The 17182-nt window shown below is 37.0% G+C and overlaps 1 long non-coding RNA gene across 3 annotated transcripts in view; it reads right to left on the bottom strand.

Annotated features, from left to right (window-relative positions):
- LOC107018922 overlaps positions 1 to 16442 on the bottom strand; it is a 20321-nt gene extending 3879 nt beyond the window's left edge. The window contains exons 1-6 of one of the 3 annotated variants that reach the window (XR_003578280.1): positions 15467 to 16442; positions 14738 to 15236; positions 14489 to 14628; positions 13936 to 14082; positions 11154 to 11300; positions 10906 to 10979 (exon numbers count right to left, since the gene is read on the bottom strand). This is a non-coding gene — a long non-coding RNA (uncharacterized LOC107018922). Of the gene's footprint in view, positions 1 to 10393; positions 10585 to 10905; positions 10980 to 11153; positions 11301 to 13935; positions 14083 to 14488; positions 14629 to 14737 lie in introns of those variants that run through there. The other 2 variants (XR_001456701.2, XR_003578279.1) reach the window with 2 other exon arrangements.
- Positions 16443 to 17182: the final 740 nt, after the last annotated feature.

Genomic DNA, 17182 nt, shown 5'->3' with positions numbered 1-17182 from the left:
CCGATCTTATATATATATATATATATATATATATTTATAATTTTGGTTTTTCGGTTAACCAAATTTTTAAATCTAAAAACTGAAAACCGAACCGAAATACCAAAATTTAAAAATTTAAAACCAAAACCGATCGAAAAAACCAAAAAACCAAAACCGAAATTAAAAATAAATCGGTTCGGTCAGTATTCGATATGCCCAAGCCTAGCCTCAAATGATGCACATAATGAAATGAATGATACAGAAGGTGTTAGGATAGGATAATCAAGAGGTGAGCTAGACTTAAGTAATGACACTAGGTCATTCTTGATCATTGCACAGCGAACCCGATGAAAGTCGTAAACTACATCCTAGGTATAGCTGGTTTTTACACTAGCTTATGAATGTATGAAGTGAAGTACGTATGAATGAATGAACCAGACTCTGTGTTTGCTAAAGAAGGCTCCCTAGTTAAGGTACCATATGTTGAGCCATCATTTTTGGGAAGTCTTGATGTAAAGTCCATGATCCCAAAGTCTCATGGCGTATGAACGAATGATATGAAAGATGTTATGTGCTATATGCAATATGGTATGTTATATGTATAAGACGTTGTGTGTGGTGTGCAATATGATACATATGATGATGCATGTTACTCTCATGGCATGACTTTCCTAATCAAATTTGGCAAGTCCACTGACTTTCCTAATTCAAATTTGGCAAGTCCCCTGACTTTCCTAATCCCAATTTTGCAAGTCCCCAAACTTGACTTTCCATAAATCATGTTGTTAGGAAAGATCTATTCTTTCTCATGCATCTCCTTGGTGTGTGCTTGAATATACCAATGCTTAGTACAAGTTTGTACTAATCCCATACAACTCTACATTTTTAGGTGCAGGTACAGGTGGACGTTAGAGCTTACAGATTGATGCTGAAGCTATCCGGACGTAGAGCATTCATCCGGACTTGGTAGGCCCTAATGCTTTCGAGGACGCTTGCCCATTATATTCTAGCTTAGATATAGGTTTGAGTTAGTGGAGTATGTTCCACTAGAATTTCCTTCCCATATTATTTCAGATGTTGTATTAAAGCTGTTTTGGCAAGTTTACGTTTAATGCAATATTGAACTATTCCTTTCATTTGATGATTTTAATATTAGATGGTTGATGGGTGAACACCTATGATGTCAAGTAGAATATGTTTCATATGAAATAAGTAAATAAAAAGTTCAAATTTTCCACTAAAATTAACCTAGATGAAATAATGATGACGTAAGTAGGCTTGTCTGCGACCTCTGAGAGGTCAACGACGCCGGTCCCATCTGGGGTCTATACTCCGGTCGTGAATAAGTTTGTATCATAGAAATAGGTTAAATTCCGATGATAATAAGTTCATATAAACCACATCGACTAGTTTCTAAGTCATGGTAATGAAGTGCACCACTATCCTGAATTAGAGACTACATGATGCATAGGAAAATTTCCCTTATTCTGATCTTATCGTGCTTTATCTAATGTATTATTCCTTGGTGTTATGAGCGTATCTAAATCAAATCTTTTTTTAAAGAAAATGAACATAAGGAGGAACACTGGTCAGGGGAGAGGAGGAGCAGCTGCTGGAGGTAACCAAGTTCAACCCTAGGCTCCAGCTGAAGGAGTGGCCATGCCAGTTGACCAAGCTGGGTTGATTGATGCGGAGATGCGAACCGCTCTGGCTCATATGTCTCAAGCCATCACTATAAAGGCCCAGGCTATGACGGCCCAGGCCAACAAACAGGATATTCAGCGGGAGAACCCACTCGTACGTAGCATGGCAGACAGACTACGGGATTTTACGAGGATGAAGCCTCTAATTTTCACAGGGTCCAAGCAGAGGATACCCAGGAGTTTATGGATGAGGTACATAAGATCTTGGTGGCCATGGGGCCACAGATACTGAGAAGGCATCCTATCAGCTCAAGGATGTTGCACAGTCTTGGTGCAAGATGTGGAAGGATAGACGAGATTTGGGCGGAGTTCCGGCCATGTGAGAGTTGTTTAAGACAGCTTTCCTGGAGAGATTATTCCCCTAGAAGATGAGGGAGGCCAAGGTTGATGAGTTTATCAACCTTAAACAGGGATCGATGATAGTCAGGGAGTATTCCCTGAAGTTTGTGAAATTATCCAGGTATTCCACTTCCCTTGTATTTAACAGTAGGGATGATATGAGTAGGGTCCTCACAGAAATAACAGGAGATCTGGAAGAGGAGTGTCGGGCTGCGATGCTCCATGATAACATGGACCTCTCCAGGTTGATGGTGCATGCCCAGCAGGTAGAGGATAGCCGAAAGAAGAGGGGCGTCTGTGATGGTAGGAGGCCTAAACCTTCTGATTACACAGGTCCTAGTAATGGTGGCAACAGGAACAACTTCGATATTCGTGAGCAGCCCAGATTCAAAAAAGGGGCATCCGAGTTCAGGGAACTCTAACTTTCAGAGGAGTGCAACACCTAGAGGAGGCAGACCCGAGCCCAAGAAGGGCAATGGAGGTGATGTGCAGCGTATCAGAAAGAATTGTGCCAAGTGTGGCCGTGCTCACAGTGGAGAGTGCAGATAGGGCACTAATGCCTACTTCGGATGTGGTAAGAACGGGCACATGGTCAAGTATTGCCCACAAAACAGGGGTCAAGCTGGAGGTAATGCTCAGCCTATGCCTAATCCACAAGGTACAACAGCAGCCGAGCCTCCTAAGAGGAACAAAATCTGCACCCTAAAGGGCAGAGAGGAGCAGGAGAAGTCCACTGATGTGGTCACAGTTATGCTGCATGTATTCTAAACTTCTATTTATGCCTACTTGATTGAGGATCTACGCTTTCCTTTTGTAACTACTTTTCTTGCTCTCACTTTTGAGATATTACCTTAAGTTTTTCATGATCCTATAGAGGTTAGTACACCTTAAGGAGATAATGTAAGAACTGATAGAGTGTACAAGGATTGCCCAATAGTTGTATGTGGTAAGACTATGTGTGCATAATTGGTTGAGTTACCTATGAACGATTTTGATGTTATTCTTGGCATGGACTGGCTTCACAGTTGTTATGCTTATATGGATTGCCGTAGTAGGGTTGTGAGATTTTGTTTCCCGAATGAAGTAGAGCTGGTCTAGAAAGGGTACAATCCGAGTCGTCCTAATCCCTTGATTTCAAACCTTTAGGTCAATAAAACGATGTCCAAGGGATTATTGTGTCATCTTATGAGTGTTAATATTTAGATCATGACAGTCCTTCCATAGACTCAGTGTCTGTAGTGAATGAGTTCCCAAATGTGTTTTCTGATGATTTGCCCCCTCGAGAGATTGACTTTGGTATCGAATTAGAAACCGATACTAAACTAATTTTGATTTCTCCTTACAAAATGGCTCCAAATTAACTCATAGCGTTGAAGCTACAATTAAAAGATCTCACTGATAAGAGTTTCATTCTGCTGAGCATATCCCCTTGGGGCGCTCCAGTGTTGTTTGTGAAAAAGAAAGATGGAACCCTCAGAATGTGTATCGATTAACGGCAGCTCAACAAAGTCACTATCAAGAATATGTATCCACTTCCCAAAATAGATGACTTGTTCAACCAACTCCAAGGGTCTAGTTTCTTCTCAAAGATTGATCTTCGTTCAGGGTACCATCAGCTTAGGGTTAGGGATGAAGATATTCCAAAGATAGCCTTTCGTACCCGTTATGGTCCTTACGAGTTTCTAGTTATCATTTGGTCTCACTAATGCACCTGTTGCATTTATGGATCTCATGAACAGAGTCTTCCGTGAATACCTTGACTCTTTCGTCATTGTATTCATTGATGACATTCTCATCTACTTTAAGACCAAGGAAGAGCATGAACGACATTTCAGACTAACCTTGCAGGTACTTAGACAACATCAGTTGTATGCCAAATTCAGCAAGTGTGAATTCTGGCTTAGATCATTGACCTTCCTGGGTCATGTTGTGTCCGACAAAGGTGTGGAGGTAGACCCCAGGAAGACTGAAGCTTTTAAGAACTGGTCGAAACCTCTTGCTCCCACAGATATCTATAGCTTCTTGGGATTGGCTGGTTATTATCGCAGGTTCGTGGAGGGTTTTTCTTCCATTGCTGCCCACTCACAACTTTGACGAAGAAGAAATTCAAGTTTGAATGGGCGGAGACTTGTGAGAAGAGTTTCCAGGAGTTCAAGGATAGACTTACTTCAGCCCCGGTGCTTACTTTGCCTAAGTGTGGTGAGAATTACACTGTTTATTGTGATGCATCTAGGGTTGGTTTGGGTTGTGTTCTTATGCATGGTGGTAAGGTTATGCGTCCTGACAGCTCAAGGTTCATGAAAAGAATTATCCCACTCATGACCTGGAGTTGGCAGCTGTGGTGTTTGCACTGAAACTGTGGAGGCACTACTTGTATGGAGTGCTTGTGGATGTGTTCAAAGACCACAAAAGTCTCCAGTACGTGTTCACACAGAGGAAGTTGAATCTACGTCAGCGGAGGTTGTTGGAGCTGTTGAATGACTATGACATGAATGTCCACTACCATCCAGGTAACGCTAATGTAGTAGCTGATGCTTTGAGCAGGATGAGCATGGGAAGTACAACCCATGTTGAGGATGAGAAGAAGGAGTTAGTGAAAGATATACACAGACAGGCCAGACTGGGTGTGCGGTTAGTTGACTCTACTAGTGGGGGTTTTTCAGTTCATCCTAGTTCTGAATCATCCTTAGAGTTGAAGTCAAGAAGGGTCAGCATCTTGATCCTGTATTGATGGAGATGAAGGACTCAGTGTTGGTTAAGATGAATGAGTCTTTTGCTTTGGGAGGTGACGGCATACTTCGGTACCAATACAGGCTGTATGTACCAGATGTTGATGATTTGTGGTACAATATTGTTGCAGAGGCCCATGTTTCTAGATATTCCATACATTCAGGTTCAACCAAGATGTATCATGATCTTAAACAGATCTATTGGTGGGATGGCATGAAGAAGGACATTCCTGAGTATGTGGCCAACTATCCAAATTGTCAGCTGGTGAAGGCAGAACATCTTAAGCCTTGTGGTCTTACTAATATTATCGAGGTTCCGACGTGGAAGTGGGAGGCCATTAATATGGACTTCGTGGTTGGTCTTCCGAAGACTAGGAGACAACATGACTCCATATGGGTTATTGTGGACAGGATGACTATGTCTGCCCACTTTATCACTATGACTCTACTTACAGAGCCAAGGATTATGCAAGAATCGACATTGATGAGATTGTAATATGGCATGGGATTCCTTTGTCTATCATTTCAGATAGAGGAGCTCAGTTCTTTTCACATTTCTGGAGATCCTTCCAAAAGAGCTTAGGCACGCAGGTAAATCTTAGTACTGCCTTTCATCCTCAAAATGATGGACAGGCAGAGCGCACCATTCAGACATTGGAAGACATGTTTAGAGCATGTGTGATTGACTTCAGAGGTAGTTGGGACGACCATCTGCCTTTGATAGAGTTCTTGTATAACAAAAGTTATCATTCCAGCATTGGGATGGCACCGTTTGAGGCACTATATGGTAGAAGGTGTAGGTCTCCAGTTGGGTGGTTCAAGGTTGGAGAGTCATCCATTTTAGGTCCAGAGATCATTCATGAGGCCTTAGAGAAGGTTAGAGTGATTAAGGACAGGTTGGCTACTGCTTACAGTCGGCAAAAGTCTTATGCAGACAACAGAAAATGGTCCTTAGAATTTGATGTTTGTGACTAGGTCTATTTGAAGATATAACCTATGAAGGGGGTGAAGAGGTTTGGCAGGAAGGGGAAGTTGAGTCTGAGGTATGTTGGGCCATACTAGATTTTACATTGTGTTGGTGGAGTGGCCTATGAGTTGGCATTGCCTGCGGAGCTAGCTTCCGTTCATCCAGTCTTTCATGTCTCTATGTTAAAGAAGTGCCTAGGTGATCTAGCATCGATTTTTCCTTTTGAAGGTTTGGGGGTAGAGGAAGACTTGTCCTATGAGGAAGTACCTGTTGAGATTTTAGACAGACAGATCAAGTGGCTAAGGAACAAGGAGGTTGCCACATTAAAGTTATTGTGGAGGAATCATCTTGTTGAGGCTGCTACGTGGGAGGCCGAGGCCGATATGAGATCCCGCTACCCTCATATTTTAAGCCCTTGAGGTTAGACTTTCTACTCTTAAGTCTAAGTTTCTTTGTCTTTCTATTCTTTGTTATTATTGCTTGATTGTGTATAGTAACTATGTTATAATCTGACAGGCCTTACGCTACATAGTTAGTAGTGTCATTCGGGGACGAATTTTCCATAGGGGAAATAATGTAACAACCCTAAATGACTATGCTAAGTAATGTCTAATGTGTCTAGAATGTCTACGATTAGAACGGGTTCACACGGTTTGATGCACGTAGAACCAAACCTCTAAACCCTTGCGACAACCAAGACAACTAACTTGGGGAGTTAATTGAGCTAGGAAAAGTTGGGTCCAGCCATGTAGGGCTCCCGAATATGAAGATTTACCCGGGTGAGTCTTTACCGGACTTGAAAAGGGGAAATCTTAAGTTTGGAGGGTCTAGGGGTAAATGGTCTTTTCCAATCTAAGGGTAGTATATTAATTAACCTAAATATGTAATAATTAATTAATTAATTAATAAGGTGGAGGGGGCATTTTGGGGAGAGAGGGCCGAAAATTGTCCTTTGACTGAAGTCTTGCTACACCCAGGTTCGCACCTAGGTGGAAGCATTGATTGAAATTGTTTTTATTTAAATTGGTAAATTAAATTAATTCATTAATATTTATTAGATGATTTAATAAAAAGGAAAATCATATTTTTTTAAAGGGTTGAAAGAGTCCTAGTTTGACTGAGTCCTTACCTACGCCTAAACTACTTTGCACGTTTCACTCTCTCACGTCAATACCTCACTTCCACGATCATTCTCTCTTCTTTTTCACATTTATCTGCCAAGAAAAAAATACTAAAGCATAAAAATTACTAAAGTTCTTCACACTTGAAGAACTTTCACGAAAATATAAGGAAAACAAGCTAATAAAAAATGTTAGGCAAAAGGGAGGATTATTCCGTCGATTTGATGTTGAAGTTGAGGGGATTTGGACGTGACTTTTGGAGAAGGTTTTGGACAACAAGTCAAGGTTTGAACTACATAAAAGGTATGGATTTTCTTCCTCTTGGTCCTTTTCCCAAGAGACCCTTAAGTCTCAGATGAATCTACTTCGAAAACTGGGGTTGTTCCCCATTAAATGTTCCCTATCACTAGCTCCAAATGATCTTAGGTTGGTATGTCTGCTGGTAGATTAGGCATGTAATGTGATGTTTGTGATGAATATATTCATGAAAGATGTGTTCCGAAAAAGTGAATTACGTTAACTTGATTGTGCATGTGTGTGCCGTGAGCTAGCCATGGTTTGACGCCTGGATTTTTACATGTTAAAATGTTGTATTTTACGTATATGAATATGTTAAAAACTTGATGTTCATATGAGTTCAAAGTTGCTGAATTTAATAATAATTCTTGATTGAAAGTAACCTTGAAAATGCACCTAAAAATCTCCCTAAAAACTACTCGAAATGTCTTGATGTTTAAGATGAAAGAGGGTGAGAAAATGGACTGCAAAAAAGGTGATTAAATTCTCGAAAATAACCATGAAAACTCACCTAAAGGTGCTCAAGATGATACACAAAAATTTATCATAAATCTAACATCTAAAAGTTGAGAAAATGGAACGCAAAGAGGGTGAACAAATTTCCAGCATTCTGGAAATTTGTTTTTGGGCAGCTTACTGAAAAAAAAATCACGTTCTAAAATACCTTTTTAAATGCTTGAGGTCAGTGGGTATTGAACCCAAGACCTCACCATATACATGTCAAAAAAAGTTAAATTATACAATGTGGTAAGGGGGATTCGAAATGGGGTAAAGCTCAAGTGAAAAGTTAAGGGGAAAATTAAAGAAAATAAAATAAGGCGTGTGGGGATCCCCAACCTCTTGGACGGATGAAGGAGAGAGGAGAAGAATGAAATAAAGAAATAATAAAAATGAGGTATGTGGGGATCGAACCCACAACCTCTTGGCAGAATGAGAAGGAAAGGAGAAAAGGTAAATTAAAATAAGGTGAGGCTATGGGGATTCGAACCCACAACCTCTTGAATAGAAAGAGTTAGGAGAAAAATAAAGGAGGAAAATAAATGTGGTGAGTGGGGATTGAACCCACAACCTCTTGGATAGGCGAGAAAGTTAAGATATAAATTAAAAGAAAAAGTATGAGTTTATGGGGGATTGATCCCAAAACCTCCGTGCCTTAAACGAAAAAGAGAGGGGAAAAAGAAAGGAAAATATTATGGGAGTGATGTTGATCGAACTAGGGTCCCGCAAATCTGAAAAATGCAATTATCAAGTTTACTATAAGCTTAAATGTTACTCAAGGGATTAGAAATCGGTTCCCTTGGCCAATTCCGTATTGACACATAAATCATACGTAAACAAATATTGAATGAATGCTACCTCTAAAGATCGAATTCAATATCTTGGCATATCTACAAGATGCATAAGTCTTGTACCATATAATCTTGGGTAAATATGAATCACTTAGACAAACTATGAATGAAGCCTCATGGCTTGTATGTGTGGACTCATAAGTCTAGCATATATTTAAAAGTAAGTGAACCTAAGATGTTATGTGATGAGATAATGAAAGCCCAAAGGGGTTAAGTAAGAGTGTTACACACACTAAATGGCCAATTACATTGGCATACGATAAAATGAATATTCACGTAAAGTGGTGAGTGATTATGAAGAGCAAATGTGCTAAAGCTAATGAATGTGGTGACAACATGATAAGAGGCTAATGTGAAAGATGAGAGCAATCTCAAATGAGTCTAAGTAAATGTTACCAAAACGTAATCATCCATGAGAGTATAAAGTTAATGAAGAGACCAGTCTCTATGAACACTCTAATGAAAGTATTGAAGTTAATGCATACTTAATACTAATGATAAGATGAGAAATCATCTAATGAGCTATGATGTCCTCATGCTAGAAGTCTGCTTCCATGATGTATGAGTTGAATGTAATGGAACTTAATACTAAGCACCGATAGGCTAGCTATAAGTGGTGATGCCTTCCTTCGGGAAGGGCGGAGGTTTACGTAACTCTCATGAGATGAGACTGTCCGGCATGTCGGGTATGGGTCTTCTTATATCTCCTAGTCTTTGAACCTATACTGCCAATATAGGGATCTAACAGGGTTTAATCCCCTATATACGCTAGCATGTTTTGGGTCACTTTGGCCGGTGATTCCACCTCTTTTTGGTGTGGGGCAGACACTGGATTTCATGATGCTCACATGATCTATGTCAATTAAAGTTAAAGTTCCAAAGAATGAATGGGCCAGCCTCAAATGATTCACATAATGAAATGAATGATATCGAAGGTGTTAGAATAGGATAATCAAGAGGTGATCTAGACTTAAGTAATGACACTAGGTAATTCTTGATCATTGCACATCGAACGCGATGAAAGTCCTAAACTACATCCTAGGTATAGCTGGTGTTTACATTACCTTATGATTGTATGAAGTAAAGTACGTATGAATGAATGAAGTTGAATCTGTGTTTGCTAAAGAAGGCTCCCTAGTTGAGGTCTCATATGTTGAGCCATCATTTTTGGGAAGTCTTGATGTCAAGTCCATGATTTCAAAGTCTCATGGCGTATGAACGAATAATATGAAAGATGTTATATGCTATATGCACTATGTTATGTGGTATTTGTAAGACGTTATGTGCAGTGTGCAATATGATATGTATGATGATGCATGTTACTCTCATGGCATGACTTTACTAATACAATTTGGCAAGTCCACTGACTTTCCTAATTCAAATTTGGCAAGTCACCTGACTTTCCTAATCCCAATTTGGAAAGTCCACTAACTTGACTTTTTATAAATCATATTGTTAGGAAAGAGCTATTCTTACTCATGCATGTCCTTGGTATGTGCTTGCATATACCCATACTTAGTACAAGTGTGTACTAATACCATACAACTCTACATTTTTAGCTGCAGGCACAGGTGGACGTTAAAGCTTACAGGTCAACGCTGAATCTATCCGAACGTGGAGCATTCGTCCAGACTTGGTAGGCTCTAATGATTTCGAGGACGCTTGCCCATTATATTATAGATTATATATAGGTTTGAGTTAGTGGAGTATGTTCCACTAGTGTTTCCTTCCCATATTATTTCAGACGTTGTATTGGAGCCGTTTTGGCAAGTTTACGTTTAATGCATTATTGAACTATTCCTTTCATTTGATGAGTTTAATATTAGATGGTTGATGGTGAACGCCTATGATGTAAAGTAGAATATGTTTCATATGAAATAAGTAAATAAAAATTTCAAATTTTCCGCTAACATTAACCTAGATGAAGTAACGATGACGTAAGTACGCTTGTCTGCGACCTCTAAGAGGTCAACGACGCCGGTCTCGTCTGGGGTATAGACTCCGGTCGTGACATACAGTCCCATTTCCAGTTCACAAAATAACAAAAAAAATATATATTCAAAATTTGTTGAATGTACAACCGCTAACTCATTCGACACCCTGCAAACACATGAAGAAAGCATGAATATGATTTCAACGGTATACGAACAAGACAATATCATGATGAACCAGTGAAACAAGCTAAAACACGAGGCAGGCATAGTGACCATGAATTATGAAGACTACAAAACAAATAAATAATTTCAAAATAGACACTAAGTGATATTAGAAAAAAAACTACATTACCAATTTCAACGAAAATAAGATGAAGATTAAGAATGGAAGTTATCACGCAAGAGAATCTTAGAACAAATCAAAGAACACATCATATCAAACATTTAGTGCAAAACTAAATTAATAAAAGAGCTAAGAGTGCTTTACCTAGTTATGAGCAGCGACTGAGACAATGACGAGCTGAAATAAGCTATTCCACCACAACCGACTTCACAAGTGACCTTGAACTCAAACGAAAATATGTTAGCGATTCATGGAAACAGAGAAACTAATACCATGGCTTGTGCTAACGAACAAAGTGACAAGTAAGGATATTTCAATTTTGTGAGTAACTTCATACATATTTGAACCTTACTTAGAGAAAAGCAACAAGGAAATGTTGAAGCAAAACTTACAATTCAATAACTACTCTATAATCACCCTTCCTTGAACATGAACACCAGACCATGGAGGTAAATCACCATCTCCACAAGGATCATCTCCAACATATGCATACACCACTCTCCATCCAAGATATGCCTTAATTTCATTCTGAGCTTTCACTATAGGCATATGCAAGATGTTCAAATTAGTCCATGTAAACATATACATTCATGTACTACGAAAACTCCTTGGTTTTCTCATAAAGGCAATCAATGGCCATAAATTTTTTAAATCATTTTAATGAAATATTAATATAGAAAGAGTGGATATAATTGGAACTCCACAACATTTCCAACAACACTATTTCAGTTACCTAATGATGTTTTGGTACATATACTATATTTTCTTACAGTTGATGAAGCAGCTAACACAATTGTCCTCTCAAGGCGGTGGCTAAGCTTTTGGAGATACATTTATCGGCTTGATTTTAATGCTACCATATGATGTGAGACCCAAATACACCTTTTTATTATTATTTACCTCACATTTATTATTTATATTTGTCCGTTTTGAACATAAATATTATGGATTGTGCTAAATTGCATATTTTATTTGTAGGATTAATTTCGTGGAAAATGAAGAAGTTTGGAGCTAAAACAAATTAAAGATGAAAAAACAAATTAAAGATGAAAGATTGAAGAAGGAAAGCAAGCAAGTAGCTTAATGGATTAAAGTGAATAAAATAATATATTTATATATAACATGCATATGTCTGCAATTTGTGAATTGCAAAAGTAAAGATGCCACGTGGCATTCTCTGAATGCACTAACCAATGAATGGAGGAGCTGAATCTTCTGTTCACGCGGTATTACTGTTCACGAAAAAAAAGGGAAAAAGTACTCCAATTCTTTTTGGTTTTGAATTCCTAATCTGTTTGGACTCAATTATTTTATTTAGGGTTTTCTATCTATAAATAAGGCATGGAAAATTATTATTTAGGGAAGCCAAGAAACAAGATACAAGACATAATATAAATTTTCTTCTAGCTTTGGAGCTTTGTAAGAGCCGCCGTGGAGGCCGGAGAATTGTGTTTTATTCTTTCTTTTCCTTTATTATTTATTTGTATTAGTGATTAATAAAAGATAGTTTAAATATTGTTCTTAACTTTTTATGATTAATACAAGCATATTTATTTTAATAAATTTTGATTGTGTTTTGAGATAATGAGTAGCTAAACTCCACAACTAGGTTTGTAGGAACCATGAGCGATGAACAAAGTATTAATAGTAACTAAGTAATTCTAAATAGGTTTTTGCATGTATTGATAACTCTTTCGTTTAGAAGTCTTTTTAACGGTGGCCAACGTTAGAACTCTCCTTGTTGCTAATTGTCGGACCAAGAATGTAGTTAATTACCAACATAGATTTACTGGGATACTATTTAATAGGCTAGTATGGATTGGTGTGAAGTAATAACCAAGCCATACATCGATTATGATGTCTAATATGACCAAGGAATTAGAGATACCTAACTTATCAGTTTGCATTTATAACACTAGGGAAGAATTGATATTACTTGGATTACCGCATCATGAGCTTAAGGGAACACATTCCTAGTTACTTTTATTAATTTGGATATAAGTAAATACTTACTTCAAAGCTATTTTTTTTATTGTTTTTATTTTTATTTCAATTTTAACCCCCCCCCCCCCAATTTTTATATAACGACTTTCAAGTTAAATATTTGTTATTGATAATATTCTTCCATATTTTCTGTGGGATTGACCTCGACTCATATTTGGGTAAATATATTGCACACGATCGGTTATATTTCTTTTCAAGAAGTATATTTGAACGTTATCACCATACACTTGGATAAAGTAACCTTGCAACCCAACCTACAAACAAGGCAAATGAAGTAGTATCTTAGTGGGTCAGTCTACTTTGCAAATGTGCAAAGTGCAGACACTAGACCAAAATTTCGAGTTTGTTTCGATTTGAACATATCCGCGCAACATGAGATTTATAAATGGATTGAATTTTCATTTTCTTGGAATGTTCAAGGACTAGAGTTAATACTTATCACAAGGTGATGACTTGATGATCCGTAATTCTGATAACAGTTATACTTTTCCAGCATGGCTCCTTGGTCTTGGTGATTCTGCTGACTCTTCTTCTTGCATACCTCATTCTAATGACCTCCAAATACTCTCACTTGTCGAGCAGAACTTCAAGTCTCTAAAAATGCTTCTATCTAAATCATAAAATGTCATGAGCAAAGTTCTTCAGTTCTTTCTACACAATTGTCCATTTCTTGATACAATGGTAGTTCATGGATCAGGAACTTTGGTAAAATTGGAAGTTGTTGGTCTATCCCTCAAGTTGAGACACTTGGAGATACAGTACTGATACAACGTCAAATCACTTAAAATTTGTGATACAAACCTTGTAAAATTAATGACTTCAGTAGGAACGGAATTACTGCTTAAGAATGTCGCAATGCTGGTTGAGGTGAAATTTTCTAATGTGACATTCAACTATATTTTTTTTGAGAATTGACATTCAACCATATTTTCAATGACATATCCTCTTCTTTCATGTGTTATCTCACAGCTTGTGGTCCTTCATTTAACTGCTTATTTATGGGTTAGTAAACAAAATTTTGTATATATCTACCTATGTTTTGCTGGCACTAACTAGTGCCTTCTATTTAGTTTAATCTTTTGCAGGAAATATTGGAGCATTACAATTTCATAATCACTTTTACATAATGTTTTAATTAAAATTAAGCATAAATGAGCTGGAGGATCTTACAAAGTTCACAATGCTTGAAAAAATTTCAGTTTGATTTTGATCTGATTGCACCTGGTGAGAGCTTGAAGTGTCCAACATGGTATATAATCAAGGCATATGAATTTTGTTGAAGTCTAGTGGTAAAACTTTGCCCTATAGTCCCATTCCCTTTCACAAAATAGCACACAATAACATATATTCAAAATTTGTTGAATGTGCAAGTGCATAACTCATTCGGCACCCTCCAAACACATAACGAAAGAATGAATACGATTTCAATTATATACGAACAGAACAATATCTTGATGAACCAATGAAACAAGCTAAAACATGAGGCAGGCATAGTGACTATGAATTATGAAGATTACAAATAGAGAAATAATTTCAAAATGCACTTTAAGTGATATTAGAAACAAACCTACCCCACTAATTTAAACGAAAATAAGATGAATATTAAGAATGGAAGTTAGACATAAATACATCACGCAAAAGAATCTTAGAACAAGTCAAAGAACACATCATTATCAAACATTTAGTGTAAACGGAATCAATAAAAGAGCTAAAAATGCTTCACCTCGTTATGAGCAACCACTGAGACAATGATGAGATGAAATACGTTATTCCACCACAACCGACTTCACTGGTGACCTCGAACTCAAATGAACATTGGCTAGTGATGGATGTAAAGAGGAGAAACTAACACCATGGCTTGCTCTGACAAACAAAATGACAAGTAAGTATATTTTAATTCTGTGAATAACTTCATACAGATTTGAATCTTAGTTAGAGAAAATCTACATAGAAATGGTGAAGCAAAACTTACAATTCAATAACTACTCTTTAATCAACCGTCCTTGAACATGTAACACCATACCATGGAGGTAAATCATTATCTCCACAAGGATCACCTCCAACCCGTGCATACACAACTCTCCATCCAAGAGATGCCTTAATTTCATTCAGAGCTTTCACTACAGTCATATTCTAGATGTTCAAATTAGTCCATGTAAACATATACATTCATGTACTATGACAACTCCTTGGTTTTATCATTAATGCAATCAATGACCATACACTGTTTAAATCGTTTAATGAAATATTAATAGAGAAAGAGTTGATATAATTGGAACTCCACAACGTTTCCAACAATACTAAGTCAGTTACCTGATGACGTTTTAGTACATATACTATCTTTTCTTACTGTTGAAGAAGCATCTAACACAAGTGTTCTCTCAAGGCGGTGGCTAAGCTTAAGGAGATACATTTATCGACTTGATTTTGATGCTACCATACCCTTGGATAAAGTAACCTTACAACCCAACCTACAGAAAAGGCAATGAAGAAGTATCTTAGGTGGGTTAGTTTGTACTTTGCAAATGTTTAAAGTGCAGAGACTAGACCAATTTCGGGTTTGTTTTGATTTTTACAAATCCATGCAGCATGAGATTGATAAATGTATTAAATTTGCGTTTTCTAGGAATGTTCTAAGACTAGAGTTAGACTTATCAAAGGGTGATGAATTGATGATCCGTAATTCTGATAATTGTTGTACTTTTCTAGCATGGCTTCTTGGTCTTGGTGATTCTCCCGACTCTTCTTCTTGCATACCTCATTCTAATGACCTCCAAATACTCTCACTTGTCGAGCTGAACTTCAAGTCTCTAAAAGTGCTCCTATTTAAATCAGTAAATGTCACGGGTAAAGCTTTTCGCTACAGTCTCATTTCCAGTTCACAAAATAATAGACAAAAACATATATTCAAAATTTGTTTAATGTGCAACTGCATAACTCGTTCGGCACCCTCAAAACACATAATGAAAGCATGAATACGATTTCAACTATATACGAACAGAATAATATCATGATGAACTAGTGAAACAAGATAAAACACGAGGCATGCATAGTGACCATGAATTATGAAGACAACAAACAGAGAAATAATTTCAAAATACACACTAAGTGATATTAGAAACGAAACCTACACTTCCAATCTCAATGAAAATAAGATTAAGATTAGAATGGAAGTTAGACTTAAATATATCACGCAGGAAAATCTTAGAACCAATCAAAGAACAAATTATTATCAAACATTTAGTGCAAACTAAATCAATAAAAGAGCTAAGAGTTCTTTATCTCGTTATGAGCAGCGACTGAGACAATGACGAGTTGAAATAAGCTATTCCACCACAACCAAATTCACCGGTGACCTCGAACTCAAATGAACATTGACTAGTTATGGACGGAAAGAGAGAAACTAACACCATGGAAATAATGTACAGGTTCTTCGCACCAGTGTTATCGGCGCAGTTCGCCGTCACCGCCACCGGCTGACCCAGTGACATGTTGAACCTGTTCCCGGCGGATGCGTCCTCGTTTCGACATCCCGTTCTTCACGATCCCAAAAAATCTGAAGCCTATAGTCGAGATGGACAGAGACGATGGAAGTGAAGGAAGAAGTGTGCAATGAATCGTCACTTTGGGAAGTTCCCTCAACAATGATACTTTCCTAATATCCAATGAAAGAAAGATTGACATTTTTAGGATAATTTTTGTAACTTATTTTATTTTATTTTATTTTAGCTCTAATTTTAGTTTGTCTTTTTCTTAGCTTTTGGGTCCATCATGCAAATCTTTCTTATTTTTTTCACTTAATCTACAAATTGTTCATGGTCAATGTTTGATTTATTTTTTTGAAAAAAAGCTTACCAAGTAATTGGTAGAATAGATAGAACCATGTTTTTATTTACATTAAAAAAGGTTTTAGAAAGTATATACCAATTTAAATTGGACATAATTAAATATTGAAAACTTAAGTACTACTAAACAGATTTTTTTGATATTTTCATATTTGGGATGATATTCAGAAGTAAAAATTTCGAATTACGATATTTAGATCTTGTATAATACACTAGTATTCGATATATCAACAGTTTCATAACTCATCAGAACAAGTTCAAAGAGAAAGTTAAATGCTACATAAGCAACTTAAATATATATATCTTTTAGTTATATAATGTTAAATTGAAATAAATTTGCATTTATAATTTTTTTAAATTATATATTGTAATTTTAAATTAGCTTAATATTCTACATTAACCCTCCTGTAAAATCAAAATGATCTAGGGTGTGTTTGGTATAAAGGAAAATGTTTTCCCGGAAAAAACAAGTAGATCTATAACTTATTTTCTAATGTTTGGTTAGTGAATAGAAAATATTTTTAGAAAATATATTTTTGTGTTAGATTTATAAATGAATTTTTTTTTTGAGA

Source organism: Solanum pennellii, chromosome 5, assembly GCF_001406875.1.
Source record: "Solanum pennellii chromosome 5, SPENNV200".
In the NCBI taxonomy this organism is placed as follows: Eukaryota; Viridiplantae; Streptophyta; class Magnoliopsida; order Solanales; family Solanaceae; genus Solanum; species Solanum pennellii.
Note: the sequence above shows the minus strand (reverse complement) of the source record. Positions and strands in the feature narration are given on the sequence as shown.